The sequence below is a fragment of the Oryctolagus cuniculus genome, chromosome 4 (genome assembly GCF_964237555.1).
Source record: "Oryctolagus cuniculus chromosome 4, mOryCun1.1, whole genome shotgun sequence".
Classification (NCBI taxonomy): domain Eukaryota; kingdom Metazoa; phylum Chordata; class Mammalia; order Lagomorpha; family Leporidae; genus Oryctolagus; species Oryctolagus cuniculus.
Genome location: NC_091435.1, coordinates 168,784,443 through 168,802,578, shown reverse-complemented (window position 1 = coordinate 168,802,578; position 18,136 = coordinate 168,784,443). Strand labels below are relative to the sequence as shown.

Genomic DNA, 18,136 nt, shown 5'->3' with positions numbered 1-18,136 from the left:
GGGGGAGAAGACGAGGAAGCATCTGTCAGTGATTCTGAGTGTATTTTTTTAATCTTTAAAAATTATTTGGGGCTATGGCACAGCAGGTAAGCCCCAAATGGACGCCGGTTTGAGTCCTGGCTGCTCCACTTCCTATCTAGGTCCCTGCTAACAAGCCTGGGAAAGCAGGGGAGGATGGCACAAGTCCCTGGGCCCCTGCACCTGCATGGGAGACCTGGATGAAGCTCCAGGCTCCTGGCTTCAGCCTGGCCCAGCTCCATCCATTGTAGCCATTTGGGAAGTGAACCAGCAGATGAAAGACTTTCTCTCTCTCTCTCTCTCTCTCTCTCTGTCTCTGTCTCTGTCTCTCTGTAACTCTGACTTTTAAATAAATAAATCTTTAAAAAATAATTTTTTTTACAGCAGATCAGTTTAGTATGCATTAAGTAAAGATTTCAACAGTTTGCACCCCCATAGAAACACAAAGTGAAATATATTGTTTGAGTACTCGTTACAGCATTAAATCTCAATGTACAGCACATTAAGGACAGAGATCCTACATGAGGAGTAAGTGCACAGTGACTCCTGTTGTTGACTTTACAGATTGACACTCCTGTCTATGGCATCAGTAATCTCCCCATGCTCCAGTCATGAGTTTCCAAGGCTATGGAAGCCCTCTGAGTTCTCCGACTCTTATCTTGTTTAGACAAGGTCATAGTCAAAGTGGAGGTTCTCTCCTCCCTTCAGAGAAAGGTACCTATTCTTTCCACTGGGATCTCACTCACAGAGATCTTTTTGCCAGAGTGTCTTGGCTTTCCATGCCTGAAATACTCTCATGAAAAAAAAAAAAAAGAAAAAAGAAAAAGAAAGAAATTATCAATTCCCAACTTGACTCTCACTGGGATTAAACATGACAATAGGTCTGATCTGATTTCATCATCATTTAAAAAAATCATCTATTATTTTTTATTCTTTTTTTTTTTTTTTTTTTTTTTTTTGATAGAGCGGACAGTGAGAGAGAGAGAGACAGAGAGAAAGGTCTTCCTTTTGCCGTTGGTTCACCCTCCAATGGCCGCCGCACCGCGCTGATCCGATGGCAGGAGCCAGGAGCCAGGTGCTTTTCCTGGTCTCCCATGGGGTGCAGGGCCCAAACACCTGGGCCATCCTCCACTGCACTCCCAGGCCACAGCAGAGAGCTGGCCTGGAAGACGGGCAACCGGGACAGAATCCGGCGCCCCAACCGGGACTAGAACCCGGTGTGCCGGCGCTGCAAGGCGGAGGATTAGCCTAGTGAGCCGCGGCGCCGGCTACTATCATCTATTATTTTTCACTGTATGTTTCTGTGTGGGAGCAAACTGTTGAAATCCTTACTTAATGTATACTAAGCTGATCTTCTGTATATTAAGATAATTGAAAATGAATCTTGATGTGAATGGAAGGGGAGAGGGAGTGGGAAAGGGGAGGGTTGTGGGTGGGAGGGACAGTATGGGGGGGAAGCCATTGTAATCCATTAGTCGTACTTTGGAAATTTATATTCATTAAATAAAAGTTAAAAAAAATAATTTTTAAATGTATTTTACAGGCGTAGACAGAGAGAGACTGATGGAGAAACATCTTCTACCTGTGACTCACTTCCCAAATGCCCACAGCAGTTAGGGCTGGACCAGGCCAAAACCAGGAGCCAGGAACGCAGGCCAGTTCTCCCGTGTGAGTGGCAGGGGCCCAAGTCCTTGAGTCGTCACCTGCTGCTCCCAGGGTGTGCCTTAGCGGGAAGCTGGAATCAGGACCCCGACTCAGGGACTCTGACATGAGATGCGGGAATCTCAAACGGAGTCCTAACCACTGCACCCCACACCGGCCCCTGTGCTTTACTGGGTACAGTGAGACGCAGCAAAAGCACTGACTCGGTTCACGTCAACAGGAGAGCCATCGGTGGTGCTGGCCTGCTTGCCTGGGGGAACTGCAGGGGTGCTGGGGGGGTGCTGCTTGCCTGGGGGAACTGCAGGGGTGCCGCGGTGGAGGGGGGGCTGCTTGCCTGGGGCAACTGCAGGGGTGCCGCGGTGGAGGGGGGGCTGCTTGCCTGGGGGAACTGCAGGGGTGCTGCGGTTGGGGGGGCTGCTTGCCTGGGGGAACTGCAGGGGTGCAGCGGGGTAAGCTGCCGCTCGTGACATCCCATAGTGGAGTGAAGTTGGAGTCGTAGTTGTTCCGTCTCCAGTCCAGCGTCCCGCTGATGTGCTCGGGAAGCAAGCGCATGATGGCCCACGTCCTCTGGGTTCCTGCCACCCAGGTGGGAGACTCTGATGGAGTTCCCAGCTCCTGGCTGTGGTCTGGCCCCTCTCTGGTTGTTGCAGCCCATGTATGGAAGATCTCAATCTTTCTCCATCTCACACACTCTCTCTTTGCCAAATAAACGAATAAATAGATCTTTAAAACAATTTTTTTTAAAAGTTTGTGGCAAAATAGTATTAAAAGATGTTTATTTTGATGCAAAAACATCTGAAATCCATGCATAAACAGATCAAATTTTAAAAATCACGATGAGGTGATTAAAATGGGAAGTTGAATGGTATAGAAAATGAGAAAGCAGGGGTTGGTGCTGTAGCACAGCAGGTGAATCTGCTGCCTTGGATGCCAGTGTCCTGTGTGGGCTCCAGTTCAAGTCCCAGCTGCTCCACTTCCAGTCCAGCTCCCTGCTAATGGCCTGGGAAAGCAGCAGAGGATGGCCCAAGTTTTGGGCCCCTGCACCCACATGGGAGACCCAGAAGAAGCTCCTGGCTTTGGCCTGGCCCGTCCCAGCTGTTGTGGCCATCTGGGCAGTGAACCAGCAGATGGAAGATCTCTCTTGCTCTCTATTTCTCCCCTTTCTCTATAACTCATTTTCAAATACATAAATAAGTAAATACATCTTTTTTTTTTTTTTTAATGAGAAAGTGAGAAGGTACTTCAAGGGTTAATGTGTGTATGACTTTTTTTAACCAATAATATTAAATTAGTTTTTAGTGGACTAGCATGAGTTAATAACTACCATTTTAAAAAAAAAGATACATTTATTTATTTGAAAGGAAGAGTGATGGAGAGGAGGAAAGAGAGATAAAGGTTATCCATCCTCTGGCTCACTCCCCAAAACACCACAGCAGCTAGGAGTATGGGATGCTGGCACCGCAGGTGGCACAGCGCTGGCCCCGGTGAGCGCCGTGTTGCACCAGGATCGGTGATGTGGATAATGGTGTGATCGGTGTCAAGATGCTAACAGTGGCCAGTATGTGAAAGTTCCTGCCATGTGCTTGTCTGCAGGTTGGACTCGGGAGGCTCTTGAAATCAAAGTGTTAGGCTTCTCCAGTGAAAACAAAAGAAGAGTTAATGGGTCTTTCCGAATGCTACAGCAACCAGGGCAGCCGCGTTGGGCAGAACCTTGAAGCTGATGAGGACGGGGTGCCGAGGCTCAGGGGACAGGGGCACCAGGAGCTGCAGTCCTCCCCACCTGAGTGGTGTGTGCAGGAAGGCCACTTCAGTTCTCAAGGTCCACCTTAGCCCCAAGAGAACTCACTGTTTTGCTTTTTTTTCTTATTTGAAAGGCAGAGCGATAGCAAGATCTTCCATCTGCTGGTTCATTCCCGAATAGCTACAGCAGCTTGGGCTGGGCCAGGCTGAAGCCAGGAGCCAGGAACTCCATCTGGGTCTCTCACGTGGGTGCAGGGGCCCCAGCACTTGGGCCATCTTCCACTGTCTTCCCAGGAGCATTAGCAGGGAGCTGTAACGGAAGTGGTGCAGCCGGGACATGAACAAGATGCAGGCGTTGCAGGCAGGAGTTTTACCTACTACACCACCACGCTAGTGAGAGACTCGGTTCTATACACGCCTGCCCATCTTGTTATCCCAGCTTGGCCGCTTTACGGGGAATGGAATACAGACTTCAGTCAGTCCACCTGCCATTTGAATTTCTTATTTATGTGGGGTCTTGGTACAAATCAGTCCTGCGTTGTCATCAGCGTTCACTGTTTACTGGGTACTACCAATCCCAAACTATAAGTAAAGCAGCCAATCAGCGTATTGTCCCCAAGTATCTACAGTGAGTTAGACTCTGTGCTAAGCGTTTCACACCCCCACTCATATATTCAAGAAAGTCTCAATGAGCTGCTGTTTGGTGTTGAGCAGAGTGCTGGGTGCCGGATCATTAATTGTGAAAGGACCCCAGCTCCTGCTGTCAGGACAGGAGGCTCCAAGGATACCACACACAGCAGATCACTGACTTGCTGCATCTCTCCATCTGTCTACCGCAGGCACAGGTTGCTGTTTGTTATGTTAAAGCCAGAAGTCCCTGAGCAGTGGAGATGAGAACCTAAACCGAGAACTTGCACCTGGAAGCCTTCCTGGTCTTCGACACGGGGCTGCAAACCCCTTGCTTGCTCACACCCCACTGTCCCACGGGTTCCTCTCCCGCAGCCGACTCCTCCCTGAGAAGCAGGTGGCACCCAGCGCCGCATCCTCCAGGCGGAACGCGAGGTTCTGTGGTTCCATGCTGGGCCCACTCCCCACAGACAGAGTGAACCCAGAAAAGACTCAGGGAGGCGATTCCTGCCCCATCCCATCCCACAGGGCGGTTTCTGAGAGGGTGCTCTTGTGTTCCGAGATCAGCGAATCCGGGACTGCAGTGGACTGAGGCTATCCAGGATTCCCAAATACCATCAGGCTTTGTGCTCTGCCAGTGTAGTCAAGGCAAAAACACATACCGGAAGGAGGCAGGCTTTCTACGTGAAAGGCTTGATTGTCTTGTGTGCTTCTGAAGCCGCTAATAAAAACAGAACAGACTTTCTTTTGAAGTTTCTGCTATTTGCAAAACATGTCAGAGAACAGAAGCAGGAGATTAAGGACCTGTGGACTGCCCAGCACTGCTGCCCTTTCTGTCTGGAGGCCCAGAATGCGCCCACGTGACCTTGGCCAGAGGCCCAGTGTGTCAGAGGCCGCGGGAGGCTGCTGGCCCTGTTAGCACTCCGCCCCGTGCGAGGCCCACCCTCTCAGCCCTGGCTCTCGCCTTCCGAGTGCCGTGTGCCTCGGCAGCTTTGCATGTCTGTCCTCGGAGGGGAAGAACTCCCTAAGTCCTGAAGATCTCTGGTACAGACACCAGCTCTTGTGACTGAAGCCCAATCCAAGTTCTAGAGGAAAACTGTACCAGAGAAAAACGCACCTCCGACGTGAGAGCGCGGGAAGGGAACGGTTTACTGCAGGGGACAACGGTTACACGCTTTGTCAAGGTCATCACTGTCAGAGAACTGAAGTTTTCCAAGCTGTTCTTTCATTTGCCTTGTCATAAGAAAGTCCTAAACCAACAGCAGTCCGGGTCTGTGTGAAGCCCAGTGAGACTAAGTGACTTGCCTAAGGCCAGCCCAGCCAGCAGCTTCAGGACTGGGTCCAGAATCCAAGCCTCCCAACCAAGCCAGCGCATGTCTTCCTGTGTAGCTCATGTGGTCTTTGCATTCCCTTGTTCCAATGTAGGATGTCAGGGGCACCCCAGAGCTCTCCTCTCCTTTCCCTTAGGTTGGCAATGGGCTCACTGGGGCTCACTGGGGCTCCCTCAATTCCCCCTTTCTTCTCCCGACTCTGATCTGCTGTTTCCTTTGTTTTCTACATTGGCATCCAGACGGGTGGGGGTTAGGCACACGATACGGATTCTCCTTCTACCTCTTCTTCTACTTCCTCTTCTCTCTTCTGCCCAGAGAGCACCCATTTTTTTTTCCCCCTTCTCCAAAAAGCAGAACTAGACGCCTGCTTTCTCTGTACATAGGTGAAGTAGCTGTCTAAGTTGCTGGACCCTGCATCTTGGGCAAACCTGCTCCCTCTGTTGGTGGAGAGGGGACACAGTTGGCTGGTAAGGGGAGACTGCACTCACTGAATGGGCCTTAGATGGTAGAGACCCTTAGGGTTTCCTCCTGAGCCCTTCGCCATGGACAGTGCCTGCTAAGGACTTGGCTCTGAAGGATAACTTCAGGTTTACTGTGGATAATTAGAGATTAAAGCTGCGTTCAGGCACCCCTATGGTGTCACTCACATAAGACACATTTACTGGGCTCCCACCCGGAGGCCTGGGACTGGATCCTCAGTGCTCAGAGTTGGCCTGAAAGTCAGATGTTAAACAATCATCCCAATGAGCTGAGGGCACGGGGGTGCCCAGGAGACAGAGCAGGACCAGCTCAGTGCCAAGGAAGTGCCTGGGGCTGCCCCGGGATCAGTGAGATGAGGGAGGTCTGGGAGTGGAACAGAGCGGGACGCATCTCAGGAACCCAGCAAGGGGCAGCGTGGGAGCTGGGGAGTCTCCCAGGCGAGGAGAAGGTGCAGAGGGTCAGGGCAGGGAGGACTGTGTCCCGCGTCAGCAAGTCAGGCTTGGGTCCAAGAGCCATTGACGTCTTCATTATTTCCTTATGTATTTGACAAGCAGAGAGAGAGAGAGAGACAGAGAGACAGATGGGCAGAGCTTCCATGCACTGGTTCACTGTCCAAATGACCACAGCAGCTGGGCCGGATTGGACTGAAAGGAAGTTGGGATCTGGGAAGAAGATACAGGTCTCTCAGGTGGGTGGCAGGGCAGGGACCCCACCACCTGAGCCCTCATCACTGCCTCCCAGTGTGCACAGGAGCAGGAAGCAGGAAGCTGCAGCAGGCACGGGTGTGGAATGCTGGCATCTAAACTACCAGGCCAAATGCCCACCCCGGTGTGGTGTTAAAGCTGTGGAGTCACGTAGTCTGCTTTGTTTTTCTGAGCGTAGATTGATGCTGCAATTGATGGAAATAGTTGTAGATGATCAGAGACGAGAAGTGGGGATTTCTGCCCTTGGCTAGGGTGGAAATGCGAAGCAGGGGGCAGGTCTGAGATAAATGGGAAAGTCAGCAATTTTTGCAGATGACTAACAGCAGAGTAAGAGAGAGGAGGAGAGGTGCCTGGCCTTGGCCTTGGAGGGACAGTGAGACAGAGGCAGGTTCAGCGATTGGCCGGTGATGCACACTAGGTAGGAGTAGTGTTGTACAATCGAGCAGAGAGTAGATCTTGCCCACAGAGGAATTTGGCCAGCATCCATTCACTGCTTCAGTTTGATTTAAAATTATCTTTTCAAATATGTATAAAAATATTTGGGTTATCAATATGTATTTGGGTTATCAGTCCCTATCAGAACATGCACAGCTCTCTCATTTGCTTTTGTAAGTTTTATTAGCTAGAAGGCATATAGAACTGCTGTATAGACAAGAGTACTTCAAAAACATTGTGGAGAATCAAATTAAAAGATGAGTTTATTTTAGTACAAGAAATGTTGAAAACCATACATATTCTTTTTATTATTATTATTTTTAAAATTTTTTTGATAGGCAGAGTTAGAGAGAGAGACTGAAAGGTCTTCCTTCCGTTGGTTCAACCCCCAAATGGCTGCTAAAGCCGGTGCACCGCGCTGATCCGATGGCAGGAGCCAGGTGCTTCCTCCTGGTCTCCCATGGGGTGCAGGGCCCAAGCACTTGGGCCATCCTCCACTGCACTCCCGGGCCACAGCAGAGAGCTGGCCTGAAAGAGGGGCAACCGGGACAGAATCCGGTGCCCCGACCGGGACTAGAATCCAGTGTGCCGGTGCCGCAAGGCAGAGGATTAGCCTAGTGAGCCGCGGCACCGGCCCCAGTATTCTTTTAATAATAGTATTTTCCATAAACTGTTTTGAAGATCCCTGTCTTCATGAATTTCAAAAATTTTAAAATAGTTTTATTTAGTTGAAAAACACAGCAGGCGAGTGCTCCCATTCACTGGTTCCTTCCCCAGATGCCTGCGATGGCCAGGGCTGGGAGCCAGGAGCTCAGTCTAGTGCTTCCACTTGGGTGGCAGGGACCCAACCACTAGCGCTGTCACCTGCTGCGCTCCAGGGTGTGCATTCCCAGGAAGCCAGCACGGAAGCGGAGGAGGCAGGACTCTGCTTTGGGATGCACACACACCGTGGCAGCTTCACCCGAGGCAAATGCCCGTCCCTCGTCCCTCCCTGGTCCACACCCACACAGATCCCTTCCTCCAGCTGTCTTTCAGGCTGTTGAATCAGCCCAGCCCTCTAAGAGGGAAAGGCAGGAATCTTAGTGTGGCTGTGTTAGCCAGCCTCCGTGTGTGTGGGTCACCTGCAGGCAGCTTTTGTGGGAACTCTGAGTGGGTTCCGTGTCAAGTCGCGAGGCCGTCCGTGGGGCAGTGGCTCCATTCTGGCTGGAGCTGAGCGCTGTCCCTGGGAGCCAGTGTGGGTGGACAGCTACAGTGATGGTCATTCCAGTATTGATCTCCTCTTGACTTCCTGTGACTTCCGCTGTGTACCCTAAGCGGCACCTTTTTCACCTTTTCCCACGCTCTTTCGTAACAGTCTTTGCTGGCTTTTTGCAATCGATCTGTTAGCATGCACTCAGCTATTAATTTACTTTTATCACAATCAGCTTGACAGCAGCTATTAAAATTTGCTCTCCGGGCTGTTGTGTGGCACAGCAGTTACAACTCTGATTGGGATGCCTGTGTTCAAGTCCCAGCTGCTCCACTTCTGATCCAGCTTCCTGCAAATGCGCGCCCTGGGAGCAGTTGATGAAAAAAAGTTTTTTTAATTAAAAATGTTTTAAAATTTGCTCTCATAATAGACTTTGTGTAACCTGGCTTCTACTGGCTCACAAAAGTGGCTTTGCATGGAAAGAAGCAAAGGCAAAGCCGTATGCCAAAGGATCTGGACTGCCTGCCGGCAGAAGGCCTGCCCCAAATGGGAACCATGCCCTGCCCTGCCCTGCCCTGCCCTGCCTTTGGGAAACCAGCTTGTGCCCCCTCCACACCATTGCTCATCCACATGAGCCTATGGTTAGGAGGAGAGTCGCAGATGGGTGCCTCCCCACACGGGGCACCATCAAAGTTAGGAGAAGAGGTGCAGAACAGAGAGGCACAGTGTACGAGTTTATAGCCAGACCGAATTTATTCAGAGAAAATAAATCCGTAGAGGTGGGTGATGGAACACATGGCAGAAGGCCCCACCCACAGGGGGCCGGGCCTTTTTATATTTCCGGAGGGCTATGGCTGAGGGTGGGGTAGGGGGCAGCAGGCCGAGGGGAATTCCTGGAACTGGGCAGGGCCTTGGGAACCTGGGAAAGTATGCAGGGTGGTGTATGAAGGGAATGGGGTGTGAGACCTGATTGAGATTCTAGGGCAAGGAATACTTTCCAATGTTTATCTCTCTTTTGGGCAATGAGTGAGACCGGCTGAGGCTTACGTCTTAGTTCCTTCACTCATGGCCTCACCGACTCTTCCATCTTAAAGCCAAGACCTGTTTTATTCTGAAAAATTTCAACAAGTGAAATATAGATTAAGCAAAATTAAATACTCTAGATTATCTCATGCTACAAATTAAAATTTTTTTTTAAATTTTACTTATTTTATTTGAGAGGCAGAGAGACAGAGAAAGAGAGATGTCATCTGACGCTTCACTCCCCAAATGCCCACGAACAGTTCCTGAGGCCAGGAGCCAGGAGCCAGGAGCCAGGAACACAACCCAGGTTTCACAGGTGGATGGCGGGGACCCGGTTGCTTAAACCATCGCTGCCGCCTCCCAGGGTCTGCATTAGCAGGAAGCTGGGGTGCTGGGGTCAGGTATCAGGCTCAGGAGTTGTGTTTTTTTTTTTTTTTTTTTTTTTTAAGATTTGTTTATTTATTTGAAAGTTGGAGTTACAGAGAGAGGTAAAGACAGAGAGAGATAGAGAGAGGTCTTCCATCCACTGGTTCAATCTCCAGCTGGCCACAATGGCAGGAGCTGTGCTGATCCGAAGCCAGGAGCCAGGAGCTTCTTCTGGGTCTCCCACATGGGTGCAGGGGCCCAAGGACTTGGGCCATCTTCTGCTGCATTCCCAGGCCATAGCAGAGAGCTGGATCAGAAGAGGAGCAGCAGAGCCGGCGCCGTGGCTCACTAGGCTAATCCTCCGCCCTGCGGCGCTGGCACACCGGTTCTAGTCCCAGTTGGGGCGCCGGATTCTGTCCTGGTTGCCCCTCTTCCAGGCCAGCTCTCTGCTGTGGCCAGGGAGTGCAGTAGAGGATGGCCCAAGTGCTTGGGCCCTGCACCCAATGGGAGACCAGAAGAAGCACCTAGCTCCTGCCATCGGATCAGTGTAGCGCGCCTCCGCGGTGGCCATTGGAGGGTGAACCAACGGAAAAGGAAGACCTTTCTCTCTGTCTCTCTCTCTCACTGTCCACTCTGCCTGTCAAAAAATTAAAAAACAAACAAACAAACAAAAAAAAACAAAACAAAAAAAAAAAGAGGAGCAGCCCACATGGGAAGCCTGTACCACAGGTGGTGGGCTTACCTGCTATGCTACAGTGCCAGCCCCAGGCTCGGGTATTCTGATGGGATGTGGGCATCTTAACTGCCAGGCCAAACACCTACCACTGTAGATAAATCTTTTTAAAAAAGATTTATTTATTCAGGAGACCAGGAGGAAGCACCTGGCTCCTGGCTTCGGATTGGCGCAGCTCGCCGGCTGCAGTGCGCCAGCTGTTGGGGGTGAACCAATGGAAAAGGAAGACCTTTCTCTCTATCTCTCTCTTTCTCTCACTGTCTAACTCTGCCTGTCCAAAAAAAAAAAAAAAAAAAAAAAAGATTTATTTATTCATTTGAAAGGCAGAATTAGAGAGAGAGCTCTCCCATCTGCAGATTCACTCCCCAGATGGCTGCAATGGCTGGAGCTGGGCCTGGTGGAAGCCAAGTTGCCCACGTGGGTGCAGGAGCACTAGCACTTGGTCCATTTTCTGCTACTTTCCCAGGCACATTAGCAGGGAGCGGGACTGGAAGTAGAGCAGCCGGGACCCCAAGCATTTTCATAGGCTTACAGATTCTGTTGGTCAAGAATTTGGAAAGGGTGGGATAGAGGTGGAGTATATCAGTGCTACAGTATCTGAGTTGTCCACTGGTTAGACTTCAAGGCTGGGGCCGCCTGCCATGCCAGCATCCCATAGGGACACTGGTTTGAGTCCCAGCTACTCTATTTCTCCCCATATGGGTGCATCCAGTGCAAGGTATCCGACGCGTAACAAATCTTCCCAGCCAGATAATCCGGTCCCAGCACAGCGGAGGGCTGGGGAAGTCACACATCAGAGATGGGGAGGGATCCTTTTATAGATACAGGGTGTGGGGGTTAAAGGTTGAAGCAGGTCTGATCCTCATTGGTTGACCTTTAGGCACCTGCGGGGACCTTGACAAGGACTTTTCTTTCCCGGAAGTGTGGGTAGGGACTCTCCATTCCCGGAAGTGTGGGCCTTCTCTCCTGCGGATCCCGAAGCTACCATCCAGCTCCCAGCTGATGTGCCTGGGAAGGTAGTGGAAGGTGGCCCAAGTGCTTGGTCCCCTACACCTACACGGGAGACCAGAATGAAGCTCCTGGCTCCTGGCTCTGGTCTGGCCCAGCCCAGGCCACTGTGGCCATTTGAAGAGTGAACCAGGAGATGGAAGATCTCTCTCTTTGTCTCCCCTCGCCTCCCCCCCCCCCTTTTTTTTTTAAAGATTTATTTACTTATTTGAAAGTCAGAGTTACACAGAGAGAAGGAAAGGCAGAGAGAGAGAGAGAGAGAGAGCAAGCGAATGATCTTCTACCTGCTGGTTTACTCCCCAGTTGGCCGCAACGGCTGGAGCTGCGATGCTCCAAAGCCAGGAGCCAGGAGCTTCTTCCAGGTCTCCCACATGGGTGCAGGGGTCCAAGCACTTGGGCCATCTTCTACTGCTTTCCCAGGCCACAGCAGAGAGCTGGATCAGAAGTGGAGCAGCCGGGACTTGAACTGGCGCCCATATGGGATGCCAGCACTGCAGGCGGCAGCTTTACCCACTACGCCACAGCGCCACCCCCCCTTTTTTTTCAATCAATGACTTCAAGGCTTGGGGCAACCCCACAGCAGGGAGCTGGAATGATCTGGGGACTCTCACACGTCTGGCAGTTGACCCCAGGAGCCGGAGCTGCTGGCCACAATCTGCCCCGTGGCCTCCGTCATCCTGCTGTTCCTCACAGCCTGGCCCCTGCAGGGCAGTCAGATCTCTGTGGAGGCAACTCAGAGCTCTTAACACGGGTGATCTGAGAAAACCAACTGGACGCTGCGTGGTATTTCCCCACTTCACGTGGGAATCATGGTGGGCTCACTTCTACCATTGCTACAGGAGGCTCACCAAGGTTGACCAGCTCGGACTCCGTAGGTGAAGACCCCGCCTCCTGGTGGAAGAGGCGGGGATGGGGGGAACGCAGGAGCGGCCCCTGGCCTGCTGGGGTGGCAGGGGAGGGCAAGGACACGTCCAGTCGGGATTGGAAACAAGATTGGGTCACAGAGTGAACTGTCCTTACTGCCTGTGGGCCAGGTCCCGTGTCTGAAGCCACGAATCGTGGAAGAAATAAAACTCTGTGGACCGATGAGTCAATCTACATTTTATCTGGAGAAATTCCAGCAGGGCGCGGCAAATTAACCTCCCTTTATCCTGAGCAGGTCTCTGCCTTTCTGGGTTGCCCGGGTCCAGTCCTGACTCATGCTTACTCCTGGCTAGTGTCGCTGCAGCAGCTTGGGATGCGTGTGCACGTGTGTGTGTGTGTGTGTGTGTGTGAGTGAGTGTGTGTGTGCGCACGCATGCACACCTGTGCATGCACCAGTGGGCCAGTGTCAGGGAAGGAGCTGGTTTCTGCTCAAGCTGGTGTCTACCTACTGGGTGTTCCTGGGCCCGTTTTGTCCTGGGTCGTGGTTTCAAGCAGGTGGCAGCAGTATCCTTGATGGCTGCTTCTATTTCGCGGGGATACAGGGAAGACCTCCTGTGTCTCTCGGACTGCAGGAAGCGGCGGGCGGGGGTCCTCCTCCTCTGTACACCTGCTGGGCTTTCCACATGGGCCAGCTGCAGGCACAGAGACATGTGCAAACCTTGGGACGTCCGAGGGTCCCAGTGTGGGGGGAGGGTGACAACCAGGCCCTTGCACTCTGCGATGCCCAGGTCTCCCCCATCAGGCGCAGAGCCCGTCTCAGTCTGCTCCCTTCCTGTTGCTGTAGCTCAGGGGCCCAGGCTGGGGCTTGCGGCGGCACAGAGGTTGAGTGGAGGCTGGGAAGTCCAGGAGCAGGGCCCTGGGCCTTCCTGCTGCATCTTCACGGGGCAGAGAGCATCCCCTGGGGAGACAGACAGCTTGCTAACAAAGCTACTCCGTAATAGATTAACCCGTTCCTGTCCCTGTCACCTCTTACAGGCCCCACCTCCCATCACCGCCGGCCTCAGTGGCAGTGGACGGGTGTCCAACCACAGCAGGTCCCTGTTTGGGCGCTAACCCCGCAGCCTGTGCCTGGGGCTGGGGCTGGGAGTGTGAATCTGACCTTTGGTATTTATGTCAAAAGGACCTCGCCTTTGAAACCCAAACACTGGACTCCAGTGAGTTCCCCCTTCCTGCGTGGAAGGATGCAGAGCAAAGAGGGAGAGGCAGGGACACCGCCCTCTCTGGGATTGAAGGAGCGGTCACGTGCGTGACACCGTCCTCTCTGGGATTGAGAGTGTTCCCCCGGACTTGAACGGCTCACCCAGCAGTGTACGACACAGAGTGCTAGGAAAGGGCAGTTCTCTGACGGCTTCCGGCCAGCAGCTCCCAGGCTGCCCCGGCTCTCCCCGCACCCCCGCCCTCCTTGTTAAACAGTGGAGAGACAGGAAACATCACTTAGTGACCTGGCACCTTCTAGTACGGTCACCAGTCTCCACACACTTCCGCCAGCCTGCAGTCCCTCCCCTTTCCACCCCAGCCCCAGTCCCTGGCAACCACGGATTTGCCCCTGTTCTAGGGCTTTGCCTACTCTGGCTATTGGACGTCAATCAGCAGTGCAGCAGGTGGCCTTCTGTGCCTGGCTTCTTTGACTTAGCACACGTTCAAGGCTCATCCTTGTCACAGCGCGGTACCTGTGTGTCAGCACTCTATTCCTCTTTTACACTTGGATATCTCTGGTTGGCCTGTAATAACCCTACACACTTGGGGGGTACGGGGGTGTTTTGTTTCAGGTGCATGCTATGTTGTGATGAAGTCAGGGTGATTAGCATGTCTGTCACTTCCAGTTTTCAGCATTGCTTTGCGATAAGAAGATTCGAAATCCTCTATTCTAGCCATCTGGACGTATTACTGCAAATTGCATCCAGCCTCCCCTTAATAGAATAGCAGGTTTGTTCCTCCTGTGATGGTTTTTTTTTTTTTTTTTTTTTTTTTTTTTTTTTTTACAGGCAGAGTGGACAGTGAGAGAGAGAGAGAGAGAGAGAAAGGTCTTCCTTTTGCCGTTGGTTCACCCTCCAATGGCCGCCGCAGCCAGCGCACTGCACTGATCCGATGGCAGGAGCCAGGTGCTTCTCCTGGTCTCCCATGGGGTGCAGGGCCCAAGCACTTGGGCCATCCTCCACTGCACTCCCGGGCCACAGCAGAGAGCTGGCCTGGAAGAGGGGCAACCGGGACAGAATCCGGCGCCCGGACTGGGACTAGAACCTGGTGTGCCGGCGCCGCTAGGCGGAGGATTAGCCTGTTGAGCTGTGGCACCAGCCCTGTTCCTTGTTTTCAACGGTAACACTGTCCTCCTGGGCCAAGCCCTCCCTGCCCCGCCCACTCCCACTCTCCCCAGCGGGACAGAGCACAGCAGGGACTGTCCACTCAGCCTCCGGAGATGAACTCCACATTCCTCGTATGAGTGAGGTCACGCGGCATTCGTCCTGAGTTCCTGTCTAATTTCACTCAACACTTTATGCCCTTCTACAGTCCAACAATGTCCTGTCGTACGGATGGGCCACATCCAGGGTGTGGGCAGTGGTTACGGCCACGCTGGGACTGTTGGGACTCATGCGGCGATGCACATTTGGTTTTGTTTGGACACTGTGTTCAGTTCTTTGAGTGTATCGAGCTGAGGGGGGGGGACTGCTGAGTCCTGTGGCAGTTTTCTTAAACTTACAGAGGACCTGCCGGACCTTGTCCCTGGCTCTCAAGACGCGAAGCTAGCTCATGTCCTAAGTGGTCAGGAGCTGTTGGTCTTCGGGCTGTTGATGTTGAACTGCTAAGGTTTCACTTAGGATATTTCACATTGCTATCCATAGGTGAGGCTGTCTTTTAAAAAGGATCTATTTATTTGAAAGGCAGAGAGAGAGAGAGAGAGGGAGAGGATCTTCCATATGCTCATTCACTCCCCAAATGGCCACAATAGGCAGGGTTCTGCCAGACCTTAGTCAAGAGCCAGGAACTCCATCTTGGTCCTCATGTGGGAGGCAGGGGCCCAAGTGCTAGGACCATCGTCCACTGCCTTCCGAGGCCCATTAGCAGGATGGTGGATCAGAAAGAGCAGCTGGGATTTGAACCAGCGCTGCAGTATGGGGTGCCGGCATCACAAGCAGCAATTTAACTTCCTACACCATAATGCTGGCCCCAAACCAGGCTATCATTGGCAGGCATGGTAAAAGCATTAGTCAGCTTCTTAAATTGGATTATTTCAATCTTCCTTACTCTAAAGGATTATATATTATAGAAATGATCTATTTCTCCAAAATTAAAAATGCATAATACTGGTATTAGACCATTTTGAATTATAAACCTCTACTGTAATTTGTAATGATTTTTTTTTGCTTCTTTTAAAAAAAATGCTTACTTATTCCCTTGAAAGGCAGAGTGACACACAGAGAGGAAGAGACAGATGTCTTGCAGCCACGAGTTCCCTCTCCAAATGCTGCAGCAACCAGGGCTGGCCCAGGCTGCAGCCAGGAACTGGGAGCCCCGTCCAGGCCGACCCTGCGGGTGGCAGGGGCCCGGACACGCTGCCTCCCAGGATGCATTGGCAGGAAGCTGGATCCGACGCAGAGGTGCCTGGACGCTACTGAGGCACTCCAAGATGGGGCGTGGCCCAAGCTAAGGCTTAACCACTGCGCCACATGGCACTCACCCCTTCTCTTCTTGAAACAATCTGGGTAAGGTCAGATTACCCACCTCACTGAAGTTTTTCAATGCCACGAGGTGTCAGCACAGCCCTGTGTGAGGGAGATCCCTGCTGCCTGGCTACAGTCTTACTTCCTGTTTGCAGTCTTGTTTCTAGATGGATACAGTTGCTTTTCCTGGACGTTTCCTATCAATGGCCTCCTATCCCTTGTCTTTGCAGCTGCCTTTTTAAACTGAAGCTGACGCTTTTGTGGCTCACCCGTGTTGTGGCGTGTCTCACGTGTAGCATGGAGTAAACCTGGCCCGTGGGATCGTGCTCTTCCGTTTCTGGCAGCTCGTTCCCTGGACCCAGGGAGCATCCTGGTAGGCGAGTAGAAATCAGCACTGTGCAGTTCTCTGAAACGCCCGCCTCGTGCAACTCCCTCATCTCTGCTCCAAAATCTTTAGACCTTTTCTAAAACGTTCTGTGCTCGGGTGCAAAAGCATTTAACAGGGATGGGTGTTGGGCCTGGTGGTTAAGATGCCTTTGTCAGGCCAGCCCCGTGGCTCACTAGGCTAATCCTCCGCCTTGCGGCGCCGGCACACCGGGTTCTAGTCCCGGTCGGGGCGCCGGATTCTGTCCCGGTTGCCCCTCTTCCAGGCCAGCTCTCTGCTGTGGCCAGGGAGTGCAGTGGAGGATGGCCCAAGTGCTTGGGGCCTGCACCCCATGGGAGACCAGGATAAGCACCTGGCTCCTGCCTTTGGATCAGTGTGGTGCGCCGGCCGCAGCGCGCCAGCCGTGGCGGCCATTGGAGGGTGAACCAATGGCAAAGGGAAGACCTTTCTCTCTGTCTCTCTCTCTCACTATCCACTCTGCCTGTCAACAACAACAACAACAATAAAGCCTTTGTCCCATGCGGTAGTGCCTGGGTCGGATGCTCAACTCTGTGCCTCCTGCCAATACACGCCCCCGGAGTGATGGCTCCAGTCCTTGGGTATCACCACCCCCTGGAAGACCGGGATGGAGTTGTCTGCCCCTGGCTGTCGCCCACCACAGACCCTGCCTTTGTGAGCCTTTGGGGAGTGAACCAGGGGATGGGAATGTATGGATCTCTCTCTCTCTCTCTCTCTCTCTCTCTCTGCACTTCTCAAATAGGACAAAACAAAACATTTCACAGCTGTGCTTTCCCAAGCTCTTGGGGCACTGCTTCCTTTCCCTGAAGTTGCAGCCTTCTTCCTAGGACGTCTCTGGAGAGCTGTGCTTGGATCGAGGTGAGTAAGCTGGTCTCCCCTCTGCAGAGTGGAAGCGTCAGGATGGAGCCGGAGCTGCACGCTCCCCAAAGCCATTTCACACTGAGGCCAAACTCGTGGTCCCTGCTCTCATTCTAGGTGTTTCCAGCTGCAGAGCCGGCCGAGCACCTGCCTGGGGCAAGGGCCGGGGAGCAGAAGGCGTGGGCGGCCGGTGGAGGAGGCACAGCGTGGGAAGCTCATGTTCCCTTGTCCTTAGAATGGACTGAACATGCTGTGGCAGTTCACCTCCCACGAAGACCTGGGCTCTGCAGGGAGTGGTCACTGAGTGGTTACAAAAGAGAATGGCTGGTGCTGGTGAGTGGGGGTTGGGGATGGTGCGGGTACAGCCTGGTTCAGATCGGTCTAGATCAAGATGGATCAGTAATCTTCTGTGTGTCCATCCATGCTCCCAAGAACCTAGGGTCCAAACATATCCCATTTAACAGAAACATCTTGTAGCCCTGGGTGTGTGATTGACTTAATCACACATCCATTACGCCTGGTTCTCATAGCAGCTGTTTGATATAGAATGGATAAATTCAGCAGTACTGGATTTGCCAAGTGACCCTGATACTGTTATACGTTGGCAATACAGTGTCTTTTAAAAAAATAAAAGAAAAAGATTTATTTGATCTATTTGAAAGGTAAAGTCATAGAGATAGAGAGGGAGAGACAGAGAAAAGTCTCCCATCTGCTGGTTCACTCCCCAAATGGCTACAACAACTGGAGCTGGGATGATCTGAAGCCAGGAGCCAGGAGCTTCTTCCAGGTCTCCCACGTGGGTGCAGGGACCCAAGCACTTGGCCATCTTTCACCACTTTCCAAGGCCATAGCGGAGAGCTGGGTGGAAAGTGGAGCATCTAGGACTCGAACCAGCGCCCATATGAGATGCCAGTGCTGCGGCAGTGGCTTTACCTGGTACGCTGCAGCACCGGCCCCAATACAATATCTCAACGAG

The 18,136-nt window shown here is 52.4% G+C and overlaps 1 long non-coding RNA gene across 1 annotated transcript; it reads left to right on the top strand.

The window, feature by feature from the left end:
- Positions 1-15,642: 15,642 nt before the first annotated feature.
- On the top strand, positions 15,643-17,835 carry LOC127493923 (uncharacterized). The gene is made up of 3 exons (XR_007924464.2): positions 15,643-16,272; positions 17,045-17,160; positions 17,278-17,835. It is a non-coding gene; the product is annotated as an uncharacterized lncRNA (long non-coding RNA).
- The last annotated feature ends 301 nt before the right edge of the window (positions 17,836-18,136 follow it).